This window comes from Coenobita brevimanus, chromosome 71 (assembly GCF_032717465.1).
Source record: "Coenobita brevimanus isolate Jiangsu-jjx chromosome 71, ASM3271746v2, whole genome shotgun sequence".
NCBI lineage: Eukaryota > Metazoa > Arthropoda > Malacostraca > Decapoda > Coenobitidae > Coenobita > Coenobita brevimanus.
The window spans coordinates 27,782,891-27,801,149 of record NC_137024.1 but is presented as its reverse complement, the minus strand read 5'-3'; the positions used below and the strand labels follow the sequence as shown (position 1 = coordinate 27,801,149).

The 18,259-nt window shown below is 43.8% G+C and overlaps 1 protein-coding gene across 1 annotated transcript in view; it reads left to right on the top strand.

Moving 5' to 3' along the window:
• The window catches only part of LOC145406715 (lachesin-like), a 146,666-nt gene that overhangs the window by 95,792 nt on the left and 32,615 nt on the right, over positions 1-18,259 (top strand). The gene's annotated exons all lie outside the window — the stretch shown is intronic.

Genomic DNA, 18,259 nt, shown 5'->3' with positions numbered 1-18,259 from the left:
TGTAACTAGTTTAATGCTATATTGCAGTGCGAAATCTATTACACCTGTTAACTTACCAAATGGTGCTGAGAAATAGGCTGGTGTACCATGCTAAGTGTTGCTGGACATACCGTGGACGGTGTATCAGCCGTCCTGACTGCTGTACTGTACACTAGACCCAGATTATATCTGCGCAGAATGAGTCTTAAATATTGTGACAGATGGATCGAAAAATACTGGGAAGTACGTTTCTGTCACAACATCCCCTTGGAAGCCCTGATGATAGATGATTGCCATATCAGTCACTAGCTTCAGCCTGCCTAATATGTAGGGGATTATTCTTGCATGTTATAATTTATAAAGGTATTAAAAAGCTGGTCGAATATTTTCGGATGGCAATGGTCCACAGTGCACCGATATTTTGGGGGTTAGTGTACTGAGTGGTTTGTACTGAATGGTTATGGATGTATGGATGGCTCTGGGGCGTCGGAAGGAATATGAGTTGTTGGAACATTGCTGGGGTCGGGTTGGCCAATAGGTAGTGGGAAATATGGGGTGTGGAGATTGGCTTTTATGTGCGGGAAAGAATTTCCTTTGGATAGGTCTAGATATGGGCAGCAGATGTGGGAACTCTTGTCATGTCATGTGTCATCGTCAGGCTAGTCAGGAGTCATGACAGTGATAGCATAGTGGTGCCAAGTCTACGACGAGAATGATCTTATTTACACGGCTCTTACACGATGGTTAGAATTTGATAATTCTGAATCTCGTGAAACCACAGTAAGATTCAGTATCACGAAACATCTTCCCTTTTCGGAAATTACGTCACTGACCCAGATAGTGTCTGTAAAAACTGATAATTCTGTGCAAAGAGATATCAAACTTTATGAACGTAAACCCTAACATTTTAGGGTAATTTTAAAATCAGCAAAACCTATTTGATATTAGTACCCGAAAATTTGTATCAAGTTTTACAAGTCTCGCCGACGTTTTTACAGCTGTTGTCGGGGAGCTGGTTATTGTAAGCTGGGGTGTGTATCGGCCTCCCTCACTGTAGGAAGGTGTCAGTGAGGCGGGCGTGTCTACCTCCACATGACCATCCTCGCATGGCTGATGTTTGTCTACTGCAATGTGGGCTTTTCTGAGACCGACGTGGCTCTGGTTGATTGCTGAGGAGCACATATGGGTCTGGAGTGTGTTGATTTGCAGTCTTCCCGCAGATATTGTCCGTCTCTTCAGTAAATACTTCCATCATCGTTCTTACCACGTCACCATATTTTTAAAATGTGGAACCTCTCTGCACTTTTCTCCCAACTTTTCTTGTACCTTGGGAATGTTGCTGGTTGTAGTGCAGCTGGGACGAGAGTTCTTGTATTCCTGCTGAATATGTGCTGCACCGGGCTGCCCCCTGTGTCTTCCACTGGGGAATTCCTTCAGTTCAGCATTCCCCAGTAAGGATTCTTCATTGCCATTTTACTCTTCTGCATGAGTCTGTTGCCTCTGCCTCACCAAACGTCTTCCTCTTTCCTGGGCTAATTGTTTCGTGTTCAAAGTTCCTTTCTTGGTCACACTCGATGATTTCTGCTGAAGTGGATTGTGTTACATTATTGCTAAGATGTCTGGGACGCCATGTCTAGCGAAATTATGGTTTAACTTCCTGAGCATTGTAGATCAGACATGGGCAACATGTGGCCCATAGTGACCCGCCCTACCTTGTGATATTTATATGATTTTTCGCTCGCAGCTCCGCTAAAATGTGAGCAACGGAACGCTTATGTTACCAACGTACTGGATTTGTTACTTTGAGCTATCTTAAGTTGCTACATGTGATACGACGTTCACTATATCTGACACTGAATCGTACTTGTATATATATATATATATATATATATATATATATATATATATATATATATATATATATATATATATATATGAGAGAGAGAGAGAGCGTATACTATTTATTGGCAATACTCAGACCTCATTGTACTTGCAAGGAAGATGATTGTCTTGTTTGACAGCACATATTTATGTGAACAATTCTTCTCGGGAATGAAGTTTATCAAGTTCAGTCACAGGTCTCATCTCAGAGATGAACATTTAGAAAGTAATCTTCGGGTTCCGACATCATATATTCCTCCAAGTTCTGACTGGTTCGTCAAAGGCATCCAAACCCAAGTGTCTCATTAAAAAGGCAATACTGACTGCAGTAGCATACATCTTTATCAGTTTGTACTTTTAACTTGAATCATGCGTTAACAACAGTGAATTAATCGCGTACCGTTCCATAACAATTGATCATAACGAATATATTCATTTCACAATGCAAGGATAGGATTTCGTTCGCAGTGCATCATAGTACAAATAAAAATGTTTAGTAAGTTAATACATATTAACCATCACAGCCTGTTATATGTAGACAAATTATCATCATCATCATCGTCATCATCATTATCATCACCATCATTATCATACCGCCTCTATTTCCCACCTGCAGGTCGGGTGAGGTAGGATACAGAAAGTCAGGGACCGAAAAGAATATGATAGTGGGAGAGCTAATCAGCAGCATGCCCAGTGAAATGGGCCACACATTCATTCACTATCCATGCCTCTGGAATCCTGGCTTCACCCAATAAGTCCACTTGTCCACACGTAGCCTCATATATGCCTATCAGACAGAGTTAGTTCAACGACTCTCAAGTTGAAAAAGGGGTGTCAGACTTCTCTGTACGCTGCTCATCCAACCAGCTTGGGACCTTGTCAGCGTCCCAACCTCGTCAGTTTCCATACCTCTCCTGTATGCTCTTTGCACCACCCCTTTTATATAATTTATCAAAATATGACCAGATGAATCTAATTATAGTACTAAAGAAGACGGCAGCCGTTTTTACCAGCGAGCAAGCGAAGCAAGCAAACGTAGTGAAGCAATGTTTACGTCCAGCTGAGAATTGAGCGGCCCGACACAACCCAATCCTGCCTGACATGACACAGCCCGACCGCGATGGTTTTCAAAGGTTACTAACTTTTCTTCTGTGTGAGATAAAGAAGAGATTCTTTCAGCAGATAGTAGATATATTCAGTAAAGTTTGTTTTTAGCTATGTGTTTACTCATGAGACCAAAGAAACCCCTGAGAATCCCAGCTTTTCATGGGAATGTATCGAGGGCTTCAATTGACATGTTTCAAAATGAAATCGAATTTTTAAAGATTTCCTGTTGTAACGCTATGTTCTCTTGCCTGGATTCTAACTAGTAAGTATCGGATATTATGCTAATAATTTTACATTAACGTTTTTTTTCCATGTTTAGGAGGTGAAATCAACAAGGGTAATTACCCCACTTCTGGGTTTTTTCATTCAGTCAACAGCCATCGTTTACCGAAGCAGTTCGTTGACACGACAAGTCGGGAGCAGAGAACTGAACATTGCACGTGTAATAAATGCAACGGCGCCTCGCTATATGCACATCCAGAGAGAAAACGTGAGAAAGCAAATGATTTATTTTACCTCAGTTATTCTTCTGTTTTTGTTCAAGTACGTCACCAGAAATGTTGAAAGTTTAAACCAAGATGGAATTATGGTGATGGACGTATGTACAAACGCTCGCTTGCTCTTCACGCGCTCATAAAGCGAACTTTACTTGTATATTAACACTCAAGTAGTTGGTGGTGAAAATATCTTTGAATGATTCTAAAGGTAAGTAGACCACGGATCGATACCGAAATCATAATTTGGTCTGGTGACTCCAAAGGATTGCCAATGCGTGTTGTAGATGATGGTGTATGGGGCAGAGAGTAAAAATCAAAGAATGTGCTATAATGGGAACAGCCAGTCTATTTACTGCCAGATCCTTGGGGCTGTTGACCCAGAAATTTACCTTAAAAGACCCTTCAGAGCCAGTTTACGAATTTGACTTCATATTCATAAAGAATCTTAAGGCACTTATATACATTCTAAAATTAAGTCCATGTAAAAATGATTGAAGTCCCTGAAAATCATCGATCAGTATCTGTCTCGGAGGCTCTAGGAGGCTGCAAATGATTATTTTCAAATCAGTCTGTTAGTCAGTAAATCGGTGACATGGGCATTTCTTGCCATGTCTCAGTGAGGTCTGGCAAAAATCCACCGTTACTAAGTGCTTTTCGCCTGCCTAGTAGAACAGGTCACTCCAAACCTTTTGTCCTGGACGATTTAGGACTTCATGAAGGAGGATAGGTGAAGGATCTTGAATGCCACTGTAAAGTAAGTTGCTCAAACACCACAGTTCTCCATGTACAGTACTGTCAATTTTCGGTTGGCATACCCGCCCAGTAAACAAGATCTTGTGCTCTCAATAGATATGGATGTATTCCAAGATGACCTGCATGAACTTTATAATTTATATCCTTCATCTTCCAATGATGTGATATTTAACATTCACTTCATTCTGCAGGCTTTGTCTCCAGACCATCTTTATTGGTTACCTCTCTTAGTTTAGCTAACGTGTCATCTTGCATTGTGGCACCTCTTATGACGTCAAGACAGTTTGGCATCATTGTACATTGTGCAACATCGTTTATGTGTGCCACCTTTGTCTATGGTGCATAATTTGTTGGAGTTGATAAGAGCTGGTTAGTCACTGATATATCATTTCCCAGCTTGTATGAGATTGAGAAATATTAGTTCTGAGCATCGGTGCCTGAAATATTTTGCGAGCTTTGGGGAGAGTTTTAACGTTGACTGCCGCCAGTGGCTTGTGATATGTGTGTACTTGAATATGACGTTAATAAATACAGCGATGTAATTTTCCCAGGACAAAAAGTACGGCTAGAATCTTACCCTATCCATTCCATCCCTTACATTGCATGCCTCTTTGATCCCAGATCAAGCCCACGTTAGTCATACCAGTAACACTTAACACCCTGGTGAAATGCGTTATGATAATGCCAGCTGCCATCCTTGTCATAAATGGGCTCTGTACCTAAGATTTACAAAGCTGTTCTAATGACTGTGTTGGGACATGGGATTGAGGGAAAAGATAAAGATGTAGACTAGTTCTCCTTTCTTTACTTTTTGTGGAAAAATTTACAGCAATTTTAGTTCACAGGAATACCTCCAGGTTCCACCCCTCTTTGGTTTATCTCTTTTCCTCCTCCATTTTTAACATGATGAAGGAAGGGGACTGGTCTGAGCATGTTACCTGTGCAGTGGGGTGATGAAGCCAGATACCATCGCATTAAGTTACTTTTTCCATACTATTCGTCAGTGGCCTGGTTGTTCTATGATTGAGACCTTCATAACACTGTTGCACTTATCGGCGGACTGTCCCATGCCTTGGCATATTTGACTAAGACTAAACTCTTGGTGTCACTGGAGTCCCTGCTTATGTAACAGATGACATGCAGCCCCACCATCCTGTGGGAGCACAGGAGGATGGCGACTGAGAATGTGCCTACATCACACTTCACGTAGCTGGTGTGGTAGTGTGACCACCGCCATCTTCAGCCTGGGAAGACCTCTTTTTACACACAGAGCTTCCCGAAGATTATGACCGAGGTGCCTCATTATGAATGAGATGGTCAAGCTGTACTAACCTTATTGCACCACTAACAAGGAGTGCATTCTCAGGCTGACTAGAGCCCTACCTCACTGGGCATGCATACTTGGGCCCCTTTCAGGATTTGCCCCCGAAATGGTCTAGCAGAACCCCAATAGAGATGGGGACACTAGAATCGCTGCCAAAAAGAGAGCAACAGTCGATGCCATTACCGCTGATGCCTCTATGTAAGCACAGTGACCGGGTATAGAGGGTTATAGATGTCATTTACACCCCACGCCAGGATTGTAAGGGGACCCTGCCTGAAGTCCTTCCTCTTATTCTTGGTTAATAACTTCGGGGAAGATGCGAGGGATGTTGTCGAACCATCCTGAAATATTCTAGTCCTTTCCAGGAAGAGGATGAGGGTTCTCATCAGCGACATTTTGCCACCTTGTTGCCACAGCCACTATGAAGAGGGCCATCTTCAAGACTAAGATATGGTTTGGTGTTCGAGGGATTGAGTACACAGGAAGCAAAGCAAGTCAAGGACCACTGCGAGGTACCATTTCGGTTCCCCCTGCCTTGATGGGAACCACTGATGGAAGAGACCTGGTCTCAGTAAGGCAGCAGTTTGTGGACAGGATTTGATTCCAAAGCTGTACCACAGGGGATCTGTGGGAGCTGCCAGGTAAGCTGAGATCGTGGTAGGAGTCCTCCCCTTCTTGTGTACAAAGTTCAGCAGGATGGAGAGAACCAGGGACCCTGTCACTGAAGGATCACGTGCTTCTACCCAGTGACAGAGGAAGGTGCTCAGCAGGACAGGTACTGCTTCATGGAGGAGGCCATTATTGCCCGAAACATTAAGGACTCTAACCTCGGCAAGTAATAGTAGGTTAGAACCTGACAGAGAAACACCATATTTAAAGGTTCAACACAGACTGGAGTTTCTATATCAGAGAGTTGATAAGGCACGTCTGGCCCAGGGGCAGTGGGTTGAGACAGGCCCTCTGTAACATCCCAGACTATGATGGGGTCATCTATCTGGGAGCTGCAGCAAGAGCTTTCCATCTGAAGGCTCGCAGTTTCTGGGCTATGATGAGAACCTCAGTTGCTGGTGGGAGGAACAGGTAAACGAATATCCACCTGTTCCAGTTCTCAATGCATCTGGACCCTCTGCTGTTGTCAGCTCCAGAAGGTCAGGAACCACAGTAGTTGGTGCTTGTCCTTTGCCATGAAGAGGGTGATCTAAGGTTTGCCCCAGTGGAGAATTAGTGAGCCATACCTGCTGTTTCTGAGGGTCCATTTGACCGAGACCTACTTGAACCTGGAGACAACCGGCACTAGTAAGCCTTCTTCTCTGTCAGACAAGCAGGGCAATCGGTCTGGTTGTGCCCTGCTCGCAGATGCAGTGGACCACAACCTGGTTGTCCAAATGGCACCAAACCACCGTCGTTAGTGTGGGATGGATCTCCTTTAGGGCTATGAGAGCCATCAGAAGTTCCCTGATATTAATGGAGGAAGCCATTTTCTCTTCTGACCATGCTTCTTGCTGCTGGTATCCCAGAGACGACTTCATGCCCCATCCCTGGTCTGAGGCATCTGTCACCACACCCAGGTGGTGAAACTCCAGTCCGTTTTGAACCTTCAAATATGGTGTTTCTCGGTCAGGTTCTAATCTTCTATTACTTGCTGAGGTTAGAGTCCTTAATGCTTTGGGCATTAATGGCCTCCTCCATGAAGCAGTACCTGTCCTGCTGAGCACCTTCCTCTGTCACTGGGTAGAAGCAAGTGATCCTTCAGTGACAGGGTCCCTGGTTCTCTCCATCCTGTTGAACTTTGTACACAAGAAGGGGAGGACTCCTACCACGAGTGGAGGGACTCAAGCATGGATCATAGGAGCCTTGTGATGCAGTGAGGCTCAGGTCAGAACACATCTTGTGATTTTCGCCCTACCAGCACCACTTTTTTAGCTTTTGTAAAGTTCAGTTCCCCAAAGAGCAATTCCCACTGCCTCCTGGTCATTGGCCCCAAAACTGTTGCCTTGTCTTGCCTGATGCCCCAATCCAGAACAAACTAGACCTCCTACTACGAGGGTTCGAGGGAGGATTTTTTTGAAGTTGCTAGGAAGACTTTGAAGCCACTATCTCCCACCAATTGCAGGATCCATTCAGTAGCTACAACACCTCCTCTCTGGTGTCCACAGGGAATAGCCAGCTGTCAGAGTACATCAGTTAGTCAACCCCCCTCTGACGCCAGTCTGCATGCCTGCACTTTGGTCAGTTTGAAGAAGACTTAAGGCAAAGACCACAAGGCAAGCACTTGGAAGTCGCGTTATCCACCTTAAATGTCAAGAACTTACAGAAATGCAAGTGAATCAATACATGACAGTGCATATCACTGGGGTTGGCTGGAGAACCGCTCTCCCTATTACAAATGGAGACGAATCTGAGTTGGTGTCAACATCTACAACCAGTTGATAAAAAATTTGTCAGGGCAACTCAGATCCACTATCAGTCTGTCCTTTATCGAATCCTGATTTGGAACTGTAAATGGCTGCTTCAAGAACACCAGCCCCAAACTGGGTTCGACCACTCCTTTTTGTAACATTTCGTTCACGTTTGGCCTCACCTTTGGGCGGACCTGCGAAGGCAATGATGGTACCCAAAGGGAAGGGAACCTGGTCCACAGCCAGATTAGCCCTCACTGTACCACTCCTGTTGCCCAACCCTGTTTGTAGCAGGGTATGACCATGACTGGACAGGGATCCAGGATTGGGCTTAAGGAAACTAGTCTCTTTTGGACCGCTGGTTAAAGAAGAGCTTCCCCTCGCCCCGTTTGTTGCCTTCTGCTTTGTTCTTCATGTGACAACAAAAAACCTTTTATGATGATCAAGACGACTTGAACATTTTGTTCCCCTGGCTGTCACTTCTTAGTGATGGGGACCATTTCCACTTAAGCACTGAGAGAGGAACAACTGCAAAGCAAACTGTGGAAGGGACGACAACATAGGGTTCATTTATCTTCTTCAGTGGAACGAAGAAAGCAGATTTATGGGCATCTGTTTTCGTCTTCTCAGTCTCATGAGTCTGTGAGTGGTGCCTTGTACATGGGGGATAACGACCAGGCCAGAGCTGACATCAAGGGGATGGTTGTCAGAGCAGTTCTAAAGTCATGGATGGTGCAGAGTATAGGAGCTGGCTGATAAGGCCTAACCATAAGGGAGGGAGGCCCCATCACATCCCCACATGACTCTCACACACAAGCGGCAAAGGAGAGGGCAGGCAGAGCAAAGGGCAAGAAACAAGCACAACACAAAACACTCTCAGATGCAGAAAAGTCAAACAGGGCAAAACGCCAACAGCAAATGCAGAGAGAAACTGTAGCACCCTGCAGCGAATAGTAGGAAAACAGACACAGTTTTGTGTCACGTGCATCCCCAAAACATAATGCACACACACACACACACACACACACACACACACACACACACACACACACACACACACACACACACACACACACACACACTGCATTCCAGAATAGGTCAGCTAACGCAACTGAAACACCTACTGTCGTGCAGGAACGAAAAAAAATGCAGGACCAGAGGATGAGTTGAGGAGTGACAAGATGTCTGGTCAGAAGAGCCGCACAGATGAAAAGGACTGCGCGCAGGGTCGAAGGGGCATGGTGTGTCGGGGATGGGATTGGCAGGGGAATTTCTGTTTTAAGCTACTGGCTTTAATTCACCAACGTTTTGGTGATTATGATCTTAATATATAAAGCTCATAGATGGTGGTGGTTCAGATCTGACGAATATGAGCCTAGGCCAGATCATTTAGGTTCATTATAATGAAATACCAATGACTGTTGTTCCATGAGGATAGAGGGGTGGGTTGTGTTGGTGTGCCGGAGGCAAATGCAGCTGTGGTCGGTTTTAGAGAGAGGAGTCGGGCTGGGTTGCAGGAAGGTTTGTGTGTGTGTGTGTGTGTGTGTGTGTGTGTGTGTGTGTGTGTGTGTGTGTGTGTGTGTGGTGCTCACAGGTGGGATGGGGTAGGGGATGTGAGTGTGATTGGATTCCAACAGGGGATGGAAGGGAAAGGGGGAGGGAGGGCAGAGGTGAGTGATGGTATCAGCTGGAGGCAATGAGTGCTGCCGGGGTTGGGGAGGGCTAGAGGGTAGGGAAGACCGAGAGAATGGAATGGGTCATGCAGCAGAGGGTGGGGTTTTTGATGATGCTGTTGGGAGGTTGATGGGACTGGGTATTGGTGTGGTAGGTCTGATGGACTTGGATATTGCTGCAGTGGACTTGTGTCAGGCAGATGGGCGGGCTTAATTCTGTCCAGAAATTGTGTCCCACTGCCCAGTTCAGTTGATTGTGACATCATGCCATGCATGATGGGACACGGATTTTCGAGGTTTGACAGGTGACATTCTCGTGCCCAGTGTTTGATGCGTCTCATACTGGACCATACCACTTATTTGCTGAGGAGGCGCTGTATGGCTTGTGTCACCAGGTGAACCAAAGTGTAAGTGATGGAGCACCATTTGGGGGAACTGTGGAGGAATGTATGGACGTATTTGACTACAAGATACAGTACACCAGAGTGTATGTGGGGAGCCTGGAGTGGAGCATTATTCAAGCCTCAGGGTACTGTTGCTGGCTAATAATACCTGAAGTTCTTTGTCACCTGCCTGGGTCAGTGTCAGTGTCAGTACGGCATAGTCAGTTGGGGTGGCAGATGGCAGGATGGGAGTATTGTCCGTGGCATCATACAGACCTCTGCCTCTGTGTGTGTGGTCTCTGGTGAGGCCTTATTCTTCACCAACATCCGTGGCCTTAGCACAAATTTAAACTCGTTCATTTTTTCCTTCATTCCATATCCCCTTTGGCCTTTTCCATACAGAACCACAAATCTCACCCTTTACTGATATATCCCCATTTTGTTTTCCCGGTTACCATCTCCTCACAAACTTCCTTAACAAGTGAGGCACCTGTTGTTATATCAATCCCAATATGCAGTTGACACTATTTTAAACTTCATTTCATCCTGTTTTGATTATTCATTGTATAAACTAAATTGTCAAAGTATTATCAAATATATCTGTGTAGTCTATTGCTCCCCCAGTGCTTCTTCGGAACCCAGCTTGTTTGATTTCATATCGACACAGTTAAGTAACCTTAACCTTGCCCCTAGCACCGAAATTACCATTTTGGGTGATTTTAATGTACATAATGTTGAATGGTTATTGCATTCTGCCAGGACTGACGACACTGGTCTAGAGTGCAAGCTGTCTGCAGAATCGTTTAATCTCACCCAGCTGGTAAAGCAACCAACCAGAATACCTGATAATCCTGACCATAATGCCCATCTTTTTTATTTATTCCTGACAAATAATACAGATCAATATAGGATAGAGGTACTGTCACCACTTGGATCCTCTGACCACAATCTCATCAAAGCCTTATTAGTTAGCCCCCCCCCCACACACCTCCCTGTTCTGAACCTGTCAGGGTGACCCGATGGCACTTTGATAGGGCAAACTGGGATGGATTTAGAAATTATCTTGCTGACATTCCATGGCAGTCTTTCTTCTCTAGTGATCCCAGTTCTACCCAGTCCCACATTTGCGACTTAATTCTAGCTGGCATGGATTTATTCTTACCAAATCAACAATTCACTAAGAGATCGAACTCTCCAAAATGGTTTGATGGCAACTGTGCCAGAGCAACAGCTCAAGAGTCATTAGCATATAACTCTTACTTAAAATCAAAGACATCTCAATCACTCTCTCAATTTAAAATTGCTAGAAATCATGCAAAAGCTGTAATAAATCTAGATAAATCAAACTTTTTTCAAAACCAAGCTTCAAAACTATTTAACAACCCTAATGACAATAGAATTTTCTGGTCAACTCTTAATTCTTTCAATAATAACTTTAACAAGTCATCATCCATTCCCCCACTAAAATCTTCAGATGGCAACATTACAAATGACCCGCGTGAGAAAGCAGATATTTTCGCCAGTACATTTGCCAGAAATTCTACCATAGAGGATGCCAGCCAGAATGTCCCAGTACTAGAACTTGACTCTCCCGAAACTGTTGCACATAAAATACAGACAAGATACGTAAAATCCATCGTAGACAGTTTACCTACCAACAAAGCTCCAGGCCCAGGTGGAAATCCGCCAATTGTTCTGAAAAAGTGTTCCCCTGAACTAGCCTCTGTTCTAACTAAACTATTCAGACTATGCATACGTACTTCTTCATTCCCAAATTCATGGAAAGAAGCCAATATCCATCCACTTCGGAAGAAAGGATGATCCTCTGACCCCTCTGATCACAGACCAATAGCTGTCACATCTCTTGGTAAGGTATTTGAAACTTTAAATATTATGCATATTGTTAAACATCTTGAATCCAGCAGCTTAATTAGAGATAGACAATATGGTTTTCGCCACAAAAGATCTACCATTGACATACTCAGTCTCCTAACTCATACCATCCATCAATCAATTGACCTACATGGAGAAACTCATGCAATAGCCCTTGATATTTCTAAAGCTTTCAACAGAGTATGGCACCGTTCCCTGCTGTCCAAACTCCCTTGCTATGGACTAACGTCCTTTGTTCCTTTGATTCCTCATATCTCAGTGACAGGAAAGTAAGAGTAAAAGTTGATGATGTATATTCCAATTTCCACTCAGTTAACGCTGGTGTGCCGCAGGGATCAGTTCTGGCACCAACCCTGTTCCTGGTTCATATTAATGATCTCTTATCTGTCACCCACAATCCCACCCACTCATATGCAGATGACACAACACCACATAGTTCATTCACACTCAGGCACCCATTTACGAAGTCTAATATTTCTACCTCTCAACTCAGTACAGCCATCTCCATAAATCAAGACCTATCTACAATCAGTGAATGGAGACAAAACAACCTTGTCTCATTTAATGCTAGTAAAACTAAATATATACAACTTACTAATAGACAGTTATTACCAGATTCGCATACTACCATCAGGGCTACTAATATTCCCATCTCCAAAAGTATTGAAATTCTTGGCATCTCACTTAACAATGCCCTCAGCTGGACCTCTCATGTTAGATCACTTGCAAACACCGCCTCAAAGAAACTTGGTTTATTGTACTGAGTCTGTAACTTCTTCACTGATGAGCAGTTAGCTATAATTTATAAGAGTCATGTGCGCTCTCAGCTTGAATATTGCTCACCCTTGTGGAATGGATGTGGAGAGGTTGCATTAAAACAACTAGACAAAATTCTGAACAAAACTGTTGGAATTATTAACAACCCTGCCATTACAAATAAACTACCTCCTCTACAAGTAAGAAGGAATGCTGCCTCCCTTGCATTATTTTACAGATATTTTTATGGCAAATGCTCAGACGAAGTTATGTCCATGGTGCCACCTCTTCATGCCTTCCCACGTGCTACACGGGCATCTGGTAGCGCTCATGACTGGGATGTCACACAGCCATATTGCAGAACTTCTGCCTATCAGAATTCTTTCATTCCTCGAACTGCATCTGTCTGGAACTAGCATCCCCAGAGCTGTTTCCCTCCAAACTTCAACCTACAGCTGTTCAAGTCTAACTGTTACAAATATTTTATGAACAGAGGACACCAGTGATCTGGTGTATGGATTATTTTTTTTTTATTCATTTGTTTTTCCTTCCTCTGTTCTGTTATTAAAAAAAAAAAAGAGAGAGAGCCACCTTTGCCCTACTCAGTCGTGCCTAGGGAGAGGGTGTCTGCAACCGCTTTATCCTGCCATTCATGTGTACTTCGAGATGAGGGCTGGTTGCCAAAATATCCGTGGGGAGAAGTTTTCACCACTTTGGGCCATGCTGTATGTCAGAGGTTTGTGGTCTGTTAAGAATAGGAATTCCCTGACCTTAAGAAGTGACAGGCGGTGGACGACTGTTATATGGCCAGCAGCTCGCTATGAAGGGCACTGTATTTCCTCTGCATAGCCTCTAGACATCGGCCGAAGAAGGCAGTGGGGCTGAGGGCGCCTTCAAAATTCTTTTACAAGACACTTCCTCTGGCTGAGGCAGAGACATCCATTATGGGAAGTGTGGGTGCACTGGGGCCAGGGTGGACCGGGAGTGTAAGCTTGATCAGGCGGTGTTAGATATTTGCGGTCACCGCATGTGCTTCCATGGTTCATAGAGAGCTTTGTCTCACGTTTGTTTCAGGCTCTTCAGGAGGTCTTTGAGTGGGGCCAGGATTGCCGCAGCTTGAGGTGTTAGATGATGGTAATAGTTGGCAAACCTCACACAATTTATGGGCCGATTGAGGCTGGGGAGAGTCCTTGAATGCCAGTACTTTCTACAGTAACGGATGAAGCTTCAGATATGCTAGATGTCTGAGGAAGTCCTTGGACGACACTCCCAGCGTACATTTAAAGGGGTAAATGGCGTATTTCCGCAGTCAAGAAAATGGTTGCCAGATGTGTTGCTCATTTGTCAGTGCCACTAAGATGTCACTGACGTATACCGTGACTGGTTGCGTTGCATAGATCAAAATGCACTGGTGGGTTCTCGCATAATCCAAATGGTGAAGTGACAGCTGCTTTTTGGATGAAGTCTGGAGTAACAGGGATTTGGCGAAATGCCTGCACTTGGTTGAATTTGGAGATTATGGTATGCCTCTAAAGCTTGGCATGGAAACTGAGTATAAGCAGTATGAGATTAAAGGTCAGGGCGAGTCTTAGCAGTAAGGGCCCGGTTATCCCTGCATACTTTCAGTCCTCCCTCCATAGCCTTTGGCACAGTGAGACGTGGTGATGACCAGCAGGAGTCAGAAGGGTGGATGATATATTCCTGAAGGAATTGGTTGAATTCCTTCATAGCTGTCCGCGTGCGTTCTAGTAGGAGGTGTCAGGGGAATGTGAAGCAGGGGAGGCCAAAGTTATTTAATTTATGCACCATGTCATGTTTCCATGTGGTTGTTAGATGCTTGAGGGTATTGAGCTTGAGGAACTCTTGTTGGAATGCATTGTTGGAGATCCTGAGCAGCGGTGAGTGATGCATTAGATGTCCTTCTCACTTCACGTTGCATTGGTTGAGTTTGTAGGTCTGTGGATGAGTTGTTGGTGTTTGATATTGACTAAGAGGTCCTGCACATACCAAAAATCCAGGCCTGGTATGGGATGGTTCACCTTACGGACAATGAAAAGCCGTGTGAATCTCTCCCAAAGGCTGATATTCAGGTGGATAGCTTTGGTGCCATAGGTGGCTGTCAGACTTCTACTAGCCGCCAAAAATTCGTATGAGTGTTGGCTGTGTACCGTGTCATCACTGAGGACAGTACAGTGCTGACAGTAGCCCCTTTGTCCACAAGAAAGTGTGTGCTGCATGCTGGCCGACGACATGAGAGTGCAGGATGTGGGAGACAGTGACACAGGGCAGACAGTAGTTACAGCCCCCCACTTTGTGCGTATTCCTGCCACTAACACGGATATGTACAACTGTACAAAAAGGTATCGTTATGACGTTGTGCTAAACAATATGACAAACGACGATGGTTTAGGAAAAACAGGCAGAGGGTTAGGAAACTGTTGGTACCTCTGTATATCCAACAGTGTTGGTTATGTATGGGATACAAGTGGCGTTTCCTGTGTATGAGGTAGTAAATGCGGGGAATCGCATAGGGGAAGCAATAGAGGTATGTGAAAGGCAGTGTTCTGTCTCGTCAAGTCGTAAAAACACGTTCACTAATATTGTCTTCCCGTTTTGTTGTAATGACACTTTAATATATTCTGCACACTCCTGTGTAATGACACTGCTAGGAGCTGGGGAGCTTTTTTTTTTTTTTCTTCTTCATTATTTTGTGCTGTGTTATTGTTTATGTCACTGAGGGATGTAATACGGTTTTGCACTGTATTTGGCATTTACAATACATAGAGCTGGAACTGGGTATGGGGAACTTGCAGGGACAGGCAGACCAGACCGGCCACCAGCCTCACTGGCGGTGAGACCTGTATACAGAGCATAAGTGAGCTGACCATATAGGCAGACCATTGCTTAGCCATACTCTCGTAGTGTGCCGGAGTATAGTAGCAGTGTGATTTGGTTAGCCGGATTTCTTGCACTGGCAGGTCTATTCTCGACAGTGTTGTGGGATTGAATGTGGGAGAGTAGCAGTGAAGTGCACTTGCTCTCTATCTTCTAAATGATGTAAAGTTCCTAGACGTTTGAAAGTTGTACTTTACCTTGGGTGTTTCAGAGCAGATTTTATGGCTTCATACAGCGATCCCATTGTATGTACAACTATAAGTTAACTTAGATTTCTACACATACGAAATTCGCGTATGTGAACTCCTATAGCTCATTGAAATATACCATAGCTAATAATTATGTTATCCTACCCTCCGGCCTACCGACCCCCAAGTTGCCTACTTTAAATCCACTGTGAACCTATCTTGGCTCCAGATATGCTTCCTAAGGCCAGCTGTGCAGAGGTAAAACAGACACAAGATAGTGACATAAAGACAAAACGAAAGACTAAGTACGAAATACTGAATTTAAGGCATAGAAAGTAGCAGAGAGAGTGAAAGATTCTTGGACGTTTCAGATAATATGGATGAGATGCATAAAATCGTAAAGCAGATGATCAAAACAAACCAAGATGTAATAAGAAAAAAATGTATTAAGAATGCGGATGATATTTCTTTTAATGACAGTGCAAAGAAGGAAGCATGGAAAAGCCACGATAGCCAGCAGTTGAACGACAAGATGAGTGAAGTAGAGATGATTTAATGCTGACCGAATCAATGCAAGGGCCTCCTGTTTGGACAAAACGAGACTGAGTCAGACAGATGATAACCAAAATGAAAAACAGTAAAGCAGTAAGACTGTTTTCATTGTGGTAGAAGTTTGAAAGCTCCTGGTGGGCCGGATACTGAACTAGTAAACACAATACTACATGACTGCATGGTGCCCAAGATCTAGGGGTGCAGGTACATTGTGAGCTGCTGTTAGGGTAAGGGTGATACTTTAGACCGAGGAAATAATAGAGACCTGAAGCTGATGGGTCATGTTTTGAAAGTGATGGAAGAAATAATGGACAGATTAATAAGGGAACATGTAGATACTGATGTGACGCAATACGGCTCTGTGCCATGCCAGGGACAACTACAGAAGTACCTGGCTAATGGTAAGATATTGTAGTGTGTATGTGTGGACCTGAAAGAAGTCTTTGACAGTTGTCCCAAGGAAAGAGGTAAGGTGGACAATGACAAGGTTGGGAGGTGAGGAGTATATTGTTGTGATAATGGCGATGTATGCGATTGTTAGAAGTAGCGTTAGAGTAAATGGGACTACTAGTGAAGGCTTTTAGATTAAAGTTGGGATAAATCAGGAATTAGTCCTGAGTCCACCTCTGTTTTAAATGGTAACGTAAATATTTTCACGAGGTTTCAGAGGTTACCCATGTACAGTGTTGTGCGCACTGCCTGCTGAAATTTGTGGCATTACCAGACTTGGATCAAACTGTGTCACTAAACTACAGCTACTTTTTGGTAATGTGGTGCACTACCGCTACCCAAGCCGTTACTGCTACTTTAAATACGTAGTCCAGACTGCAGACATTTGTGTAGGTAACACTTCTGCAGTAATTATATACCGACACTTCATACTGATGCTTCTATCAGTAAAGTACATCCCAAATGCAAGTTTTGGCTTTCATTTAGGCCTATTGAAAATCAAATCGCGAGCGAGAACACCAAATTTAGTCACAGTTTGGACCCTCGACATATGTACCCGAGCGAAAGCTTTATCGCATCAGCAAGAAATGGGGGCAGGGGTCGGGGGGAAAACTCCGTAGTACGGTAGCGAACTTTTTTGGATATCTTAGCCAATTTTGAAGTTACAAGAAAGATAGACACCAATTTGGAAATCACATAAAAATCCTCAATTATTTTCATTTCGTAGACAACCCGTAATTTCCCAATAATTTTTCCATAAATCGTGGAAACGATTTTTCATAAGGCAGATTAGCGTAACAGCCAGCTGCGCAAGAAGTAACGGTCTAAGGTTGCGTAAGTAATGCAGCAGTATTATCCGATGATTGCTGAGAGCAACCAGGTTTTGCCTTCTCAGTACAAGTAATACCTTCTGTTTGGCCTTTTTTTTTTTTTTTTTTTTTTTTAATTTTTGACTGAATCCGAGTCAGACTAATACAATACCCTGATTGATGAAAGAAACTCTGAATCTCTGATTTCTGATTCGGATCTGAGCGCACCGACAGATTTGGTGAAAGTAGTTTTTTTGAGTAAGCAAAAAGTAAAGTCAGCATTTGAATACTTTTACTACAGTGTACAGCTTACCAAGTTGCTGTCTTTCTGCACACAACTGCGGTAAAATGTCAGGTAAGCAAATTAAGCATTCGTTACATTTCAAGTATTGAAATCAAATATCAGTTGCATAAATGGTTACTGGATATTTCATTGTGGGATAATAATGGGTTAATGGGTTAATCAAACTGAAAATCAATATTTGGTTTACAAGTTAACCCGTTATTAACCTGCTAGGTCCCAAGCCCTAGACCTAAAATTAATACAAGAGGAGTATTGGTCTTAGGAAGTGTGAGGGAGTATTTTTGGTGTAACCTGATAAGTTCTTTTCAGTATTTTCGGGTCAGGAAATCAGAGGAAGATGCTGAGCTACATGAGACAATATTCAGCACTGCCTGACTTGCTCGCTCACTCACTCATACACGTTCCACACTTTCAGT